This window comes from Lineus longissimus, chromosome 9 (assembly GCF_910592395.1).
Source record: "Lineus longissimus chromosome 9, tnLinLong1.2, whole genome shotgun sequence".
NCBI lineage: Eukaryota > Metazoa > Nemertea > Pilidiophora > Heteronemertea > Lineidae > Lineus > Lineus longissimus.
In genome coordinates, this window is record NC_088316.1 from 12,041,791 (window position 1) to 12,049,862 (window position 8,072).

The 8,072-nt window shown below is 37.3% G+C and overlaps 1 long non-coding RNA gene across 1 annotated transcript in view; it reads right to left on the reverse strand.

Moving 5' to 3' along the window:
• Positions 1 to 7,231, reverse strand: part of LOC135493767 (uncharacterized) — a 115,718-nt gene extending 108,487 nt beyond the window's left edge. Inside the window, exon 1 of the long non-coding RNA XR_010448292.1 lies at positions 7,032 to 7,231. This is a non-coding gene — a long non-coding RNA (uncharacterized LOC135493767). The remainder of the gene's footprint in view (positions 1 to 7,031) is intronic.
• Positions 7,232 to 8,072: the final 841 nt, after the last annotated feature.

Below are 8,072 nucleotides of genomic sequence, written 5' to 3' on the forward strand. Positions count from 1 at the left end.
AAGATGTTAACACAGACTCACTGGGAAGGTGGCCTGATTTCCCGCAGTTATAGCCACGTATCCCTCTCGTAATGAGCGGAATGACCGCATCCGTTTTCCTTGTTCGGGAAGCGCAATACTCTCTACCCAAGAAAGCAACCTTCCCATAACACGATCACTGAGACACCCTGGAGAATCAAATTCTAAACGCCGGTCATTACGATCCAAATTCAGGTCCCGAGTCGTCTAGTATATATTCCTTAAAGGTGACGTGAAACGCTCTTATTAAAATTTTAACTTGGGGTATAAATTATAGGGCATCACATAAGAAGCACAGGTGTGAAAACCGCATAAAAAGCAACCTACTCATCTTTAAGTTATAGCATTATGTAATACAAACGTTCCAGGTGGTGCAGGAAGAACAAATTGATGATGTACATTGTGCTGTACTGAAATAAAGTTTTGATAGTTTCATGCTTAATTACCTTGTCACAGGTATGAGCTTTTAGTGAACATGTTAATGTCCTATTTTTAAAAAATAGGCAAAGTACTCATCTTTAAGTTATAGCATTATGTAATACAAACGTTCCAGGTGGTGCAGGAAGAACAAATTGAAGATGTACATTGTGCTGTACTGAAATAAAGTTTTGATAGTTTCATGCTTAATTACCTTGTCACAGGTATGAGCTTTTAATGAACATGTTAATGTCCTATTTTAAAAAAATAGGCATGAAACTATATACATTTTTTTTATTTCAGTAAAGCACGATGTACGTACATCATCAGTTTGCTCTTCCTGCACCACCTGGAATGTTTGAATTTTCCAACTGCCATAACTTGAAGATGGGTAGTTCGATATTAATGCGCTTTTCACCACTGTGTTTGTTTGCCAAAGGCAAAAAAAACCCGAATTCTTGTTATTTTCCTGAGAAGTCCGTGGGAGAGAGAGAGACTGAAAAAAGTGCGCGTGTTACGGACATTGGATGATGTTCGTGATATGGCCTCTTATTACGGTTGGTAAAGGTATTGGTTACATTTTTGCAACACAATAGAAACAAGGCCCTCCCATTAGAGTGTTTGAGGGGTACAATCAGATAATAATAAATGCGGGCCTTACATCCCTCACAATGAATTAATCTTTTGCATGTTTCTTTTGTGTCGTCATTTCCTCACCAGGTGAGCACATATTTTTCTCAGGCAAACCGACACCTTTAGTCACAGTGCTTATGAACTTTTGAATGTTATTTGTTCTGCGAACCCATTTAGCTCTGATGACATGTTTCACTTATTCTTTCTTTGACCAATAGAATACCCTTGAAAGAGAGAAGAGGTGGGGAAGACACTGTGCGGACGCAAGACTATCGTTACTTCCTGCTTCCGAGAACTCAAAGTTCCACAATATATACTGAGGAAATTTTGTGACCACTAAAATGCTCATTCACTTTGCTAACAAATGTTCGCAGCTCTTGCAAGGACGCCTTTTGTATTGGAAACATCTTAGCTCTTCACATCGGGTTCATCACCAAGGGGTCGTTGTTAGGTTCCTTAAAGGAATGGGCGGCTTTTCACTGCAGTATGTTAGTTCTTCTTCTAGTTCATCAGTAAACTATTTTTCTGAACGTGTTTGATGCTTTTCCAATTTGTTTTCAGCCCTTAGATATTAGAAAAACGCGGTATTCGTTGTAGTACGCACAAGTCCTGGCGCGAAATACCTTTCCCGCCACGTGAGTGCACGTCGAGATCCAAGTTCACGTCACGTTACGACGTAACCTCATTTCCATTTATCGTTGCAATAGCGGGGTAATCAAGCGCCATCCGCGTGACGTCGAAAAAAATCGATATTGATATCTACACCAAGTCGTCACAGGGTAGATCCATGGCTCTAGGAAGCGCCGTACTAGTGCATCGTTCCACATGGAAAAGATCGACGGATGGAGAGCTATAAACTCGAGTCAAATCGGAATCAACATCGGAAAAGCGTTTTTATTCAGTTAGATTTTGAATTTTTCCTTTTTTGTGCAATTTTGTTCATGGAAACTACTTATGAGATTAGGAGGTGACTGGGTAGCCAAAAGCTGGGTTATCTATTACCCATAAAATACCAAAGAACCTTTAAGGATTTGAAATTTGTAATTGAATTAAAAAAATTCAAATTGTGTAAATTACGTACTAGTGAATATAAATTTCTACAATACTGTCGTGTAGACAGATATACACATATCAAGTTCAAGCTTTTTCTCTCAGATAGTAACCACTGCACTACGGCACTGCGTTTATAACTCTCTTTATCAATTATCCTGGACAAACAGTTATTACGAATGGCGTACCCCTTTAATAGAGCGTGTCACCCAACCTTCTTGCAATCGATCCGACTTGCGAGCTTGAATTACATTTATCTAGTCAAAGTGATACATTCGATTTAATTCAACTGACGATCGTTTTCATAATGCTATTCCAACTGCATCTTTACAATTATATTTTCAATTTCAAATTTGACCTGTGCATACATGTATACATGCACGTAGGTTATAACAAGGTCGGGTCGTGTCTTTTAACTACAACGGTCACTGACACGGTCTCTCAAATATGAGACGCTTTCAACACATTTATAAACTTTGAAAAATAGGAGACAGATTGTGCCGTATCCCGCAGCCATTGTCTACTCAGAGTTATACAAGTAACTGATAATTATCATCAAGAATAAATCTAACCTAGGTTATAAATATAAACTTCATTTATTCTTAATCGGTGCGTTATTTATTAAGCGGTCATCGCCAAAATGTTGCCCAATGCCTAGCTTGAAAATTCTGAATTTGAAGAAATGTAATAAATTTCACACTCATAATGAATTGAAACTGAAAGGTTACACGAAACATAAATTAAATCACCACACATCATATCTATTCATCCTAGGGAGATGGTTCATTTTGATGAACGACATGTACAATTAAAGGTTTTCAAGTTTTTGACCAAATAATATTTCGTTCCGTCCGATAATGAAAAAAAACAACTGAGTCGACACTTCCTGTTTTCAAGCTGCGTTGGATTAAAACATTAATATCTGTCCTCTTCACTGGTTGGAGGTTTTTTCAAACTTCTCAACGGTTTCTCTAACTTTTTCCTGATTTATCCGACAAAAGTTCGACATCGTCCGACTTTTCCCTCAAAGATCGGATTTCTAAAAACCCAAAATGGGGCATGAAAGACCAAATGTCACTCTGAGCGTTTGGCTCACACCTCATTAATCCCATTCAAAATATGCACTTTATCTTCGGTGCTCTATTTTCGGAAGCCCTCGTATTCTACAGGTTTTCTAGAAATCCGATCTTTCAGGGAATTGTCGGACATGGTCCGACCTTTGTCGGATAAATTAAGAGAAGATAGAGAAATCGTACCGTTAAGAAGTAAGAAAAAGCCTACCATCATATGCCTATTGTGTTTGTATAATTTCCCTGGATACCTATTCTCGTAACGTGAACACCTTTTCCACAGTTATTCAATGACATTAAAGAGTAAAATAAAAGTGTTGGACGGAATTCATTAGAAACCCGTGCATAGTGATTTAGGGAATAGATACCGAACTGGAGGTACTAACTGTCTCACTAAAACCGCGAGGGTGGAGCTAAAATGTAGACCAAAACAGTGGTAGAATTTCTATTCTAAAATATCACAAATTAACAACGACAAATTTGGCTTTAAATGCTTCTTGACAGCTTCCACATTTTGCACCAACCCGAGCCGTTATGAATGCTTAACCATAACCGCTGAATTCAAAACGAAGTTTCGTTTGCGCATACTGCATTTACACTGTAAAGTGCAGTTCGTGTTAAATCAATGTGTTTTAGAATATAGCAACAAAAAGTTTCTCCGGAAGGACAAGCAATACTGGCTCATATATACACTATTTGCTTCCGAACTCATTCTTATCGCTACGCCTGCGAGAAGTCGGTTTATATTACCATATCTTTATCTGATGGCTATGGTCGTCACTTTTATTTAGTGATTGTGGTGAGCACATTAAACCCCATCCAAACCATTATGTCAAAATTGACTAACTCGAAAGACCATTAAGGTGTTAGTATGAGATATAACAAGCAATATGCCATTATTTTTATTGGATTTAGGTATGTAAGGGTTCGGTGGACGGATTATAGTTAAGTTAATAAAACTTAGACAAATAATCTCATCATATTTCAAATGAGCCCCGCACGAAACGCCAATCAAAGCTAAGACAAGAAACATGAACAATGTCTGGTGTTGTGCCGAATATGACTTGTCACCAAGCCTAATCCTTGAGTTAATGTCTGAATATATTTTGCAGAGACCAACATCGGAATCATGTCTAACGCATTTTCCAATAAATTCCGAACTTTGTCTCAAAATCTACCGTCCGGTAGGCGAAATTTTTATTTGCACGAGATTTTCCACACGTGCTTTCGGCTTTAACCAATCAGCGTCTTGTTGTCATTCTATTTCAATCAGCGAGGAAATACAAAACCTACAGCCTTTTGCGATGCAGTTGTTCATTATTCAGAATTCGTCTTAAAATATTGGTCTTAATTCCAATGCATAACGCACTATGCTCACTCCCTTGCCTTAAAGTTATATAACGGCCACTGCTGGTGTACGATTAAAAAAATATCGAGCTTCTCATAAGCTAGCAGGGGCTTCGTAATATCAGAGTCTTTAACGTGCTAAAAGTAATCTATTTCGTTATTGTATAAATAGTAAGGGTGTGCAAGGTAATGTTTTGACCCGCTCAGTGTTAAGTTTTTATTTCCTTACCGGTGACCTACTCCGGCAAAAGGAGGCGGAGGTCGCATATAGGGAAAAGGGAGACAAACATTTTTTGGGAAAAATGATTTTATGACTTTCCTGGGTTATTTCAACTCTGTCTAGAGGCCACTAAAGCCACAAAATACAGCAAATAATTTTCTCCTTCTAATGTTTATCCATAAGTAACCCATTTTCGGACAAGGTTTTCTCAACTTTTTACTTCAGAGAATCATGTATTCTGAAGTCCATATCTCATCAGCCCATCCCCAAGAGATCCTCATGTATCAAACATAATTTCAAAGATAACTTTGTGCAGAATAAGCTGGTATCAATAACTCATTTTCAAGAATTTTAGCCAACAGCTACATTTTTCCAGAGCGGATCAAGAATTTATAAAGCCTATTCGTTATAAGTTTTTTCTTTTATCAAATTTTCTCAAATCAGCAAACATCTTTTCGATCAGAGAAGTCTTAAAATAGGTCTCGGTGGGACACGTTGACAATAGAGCTACATTCGCATAAAATGGTATTTTTTCTTTTGGCATATGCTACCTCATCTTGACCACCAAGATTTTTCATCTTATCAAGATTTAAAACCTTCCCTTGTAACCAGTTTTCTGTTCCCGAACAGTACACACCTAATACATTACAATAGACTGATATATAGTATTGATACAGCATTACATAAAACTGATCAAAAAGTGTAGGACATTTGCCTTGGAGGTAAAACCCCTGGGCCCTATATCTTTTTGAATGGCTGCATCTTCGAGAGAAGATCATAATTTTAGGTGAGCCTGGCATAGGAATTTACATGTGTTACTGGCTACTTGAGCACTGTTGCATGTACGCCACGCTAAGTTCAAGTCGCCTTGAAATTTAACAAAAACAGAAAATGGCGGTGGAATATTTCATGGGATATACCCCGGCTATGTTTTAAGGGAAGCTCTTCTTAACATTCATTGCATTTTAATGTTCCGTATTGACAAAACGTGGAAGGAATAGTGGAACCACATCAAATGGCCCGCTGTTTTGCAAAGTACAGTGTGTAATTGACAAATGTAAGTCCACGCTCTTTTAGCTATAAAAAGTGATAAAGAAAAGTGTATCGATCCGAGTTAACGCGTTTTTAGAGTGGCAACGAAAGGACATCACATGATTAATTTCTATAACATGAAAAAAAACAATTTCCTCAAATATCTCGATAGATGGACTTATCATCTCGATCGCCCAAGATAATATCGCGATCGATCGAGATAATAAACCCATCTGTCGAGATATCTAAAAAAAAAAAAAATTCATCTTTAGAAAATAAATTGTGTGATGTCCTTTCTCAGCGACCGTACGTACGTTTGCTACGGGAAGATGTGACTGTTTTGACTTGCAAAGTACACCTGTCCTTACACATTATTATTGCAGTTCTTTATAAAGTGACAAAACTTGAAGTAAACAATGGACAAAGTGACAGAGGTATTGCCTTAACTTATTGTTAGTAGTTATACAAAAAAACACAACCTTGTACATTGTTCAATGGGAATGCGTTAGCAATGGCCAAAGTATAGTTTTCCAACTATTCAATGGTAACAAAGATTCTTAATTCATGATCAGCAACGGGCAGTGCGAGTAAATTATCGAGAAGAACAAGTGCTTTAAAAACGAACACACGCAGAGGAAAAAGGGGTAGAGAGAGTTGTCATTATTTATGGAGTGAAGTAAAAGTAACACTATTGTACTATTGTCAGGTAACGACGAAAAAAGGCACTTATTTAGATAGAAGTAAAAGTACCAAGTTATTTGGTGATATGAATAAAGACTAGCAAATGCTTTGTCTAAAACTCCATGTACATTTACACTATGCCTTTCTGTACAAAATTGAAGTAAAAGCATTTGCTAGTCTTTATTCATATCAGCCAATGACGAAGTAAAAAAGCAAAGATTATGTTATTGATGGACTGAGGTAAAAGTAACACTATTGTCAGTTAACGAAGGAAAAACAGCAATGATAACTGATAGAAGTAAAAGTAACAAGATATTGTCAGTTAACGAAGTAAAACAGCAATGATTACTGATAGAGGTAAAACTAACAACGAAGTTATCGTCAGTTGACGATGTAAAAACGGCAATGGGTTTTATGGACTGAAGTAAAACTAATACTTTTGTCAGTTAACGAAGTAAAAATGGCAACGATTATCGATAGATGTATAAGGTAACAAGTGATACTGTCAGTAAATAAAGTCAAGATGGAATGAGCATTGATTGCAGTAAAAGTTTAAAACTCACCGTAAAACGACATCTTGGTGACTATAGCTCCTACAGGCTGCATCTCCTCTGAGTAACTAGTGACCGAATGAGAGGAGCAACGGGCTTTAAATCTTCACACGCAGTCTAGCCGCTGCAGAGCCAAAGGCCTCGTTGGTAACCTCGCATCTAGGCGATCTACATTACTTGTGGTGTTTCCAAATCGTAGAACAACATTGGAGTGCGATCTCGTGATTGTCTTGGTTTTAGTGCGATACGTATAAAGTGTACTTAAAGGGGTACGCCACTCGTGGTACTGGTTACAGGAATAGTGATGCAGTTATAAACACAATGTCGCATTGCATTTATCATGCATGCCAATTTGCTGAAACTTGGTGTTTATAGCATATGTTTATTTGTCTGCATAAATGCATTGTCGAAATTTATGTTCAGTTTTCATTTACACAATTTGCAATTTTCAAATCTAATTAAAAAATGTCATATATATTCAACGAACGGCGTAGGTGATTCGAATCACGTACCGGGTATTTATCAAAAGAGTTAAAAGTTTGAAACTCCTTATATCGGCCGGGTTATTTGAAATTTTCAAATCTAATTACAAATTTCAAATATATTCAACGAACGGCGTAGATGATTCGAATCACGTACCGGCTATTTATCAGAATAGTTAAAGTTTGAAACTCCTTATATCGGCCGGGTTATTCACTGGCAGAAAAACTGCCTGATCTCAGAGATGGAGAGACGAAAAGTGTCCAAAATATGTACATTGATTATCGGGACGACTTTTTTTTTACAGATCTCGTATAAATCGCAGCATGGCTACTGTTTAATCAAACAGCAACGACATTTGTATAACCCTCAAAAATCAGACCATCAGTGATCTACCATTTTCTTCAAAAATGTGCCATGGATTAACAGGTGACCACAAATATGACAAAAAAACCCAAAAAGACATCGCCTTTAGCCTTCAGAACATGAAGAATGCCACTCCTCATTCCTTTGATTGTTTAATACCAGATTTGGCTTGTTATGTAGGCAGATACATGAATGGCTGCCATTGAT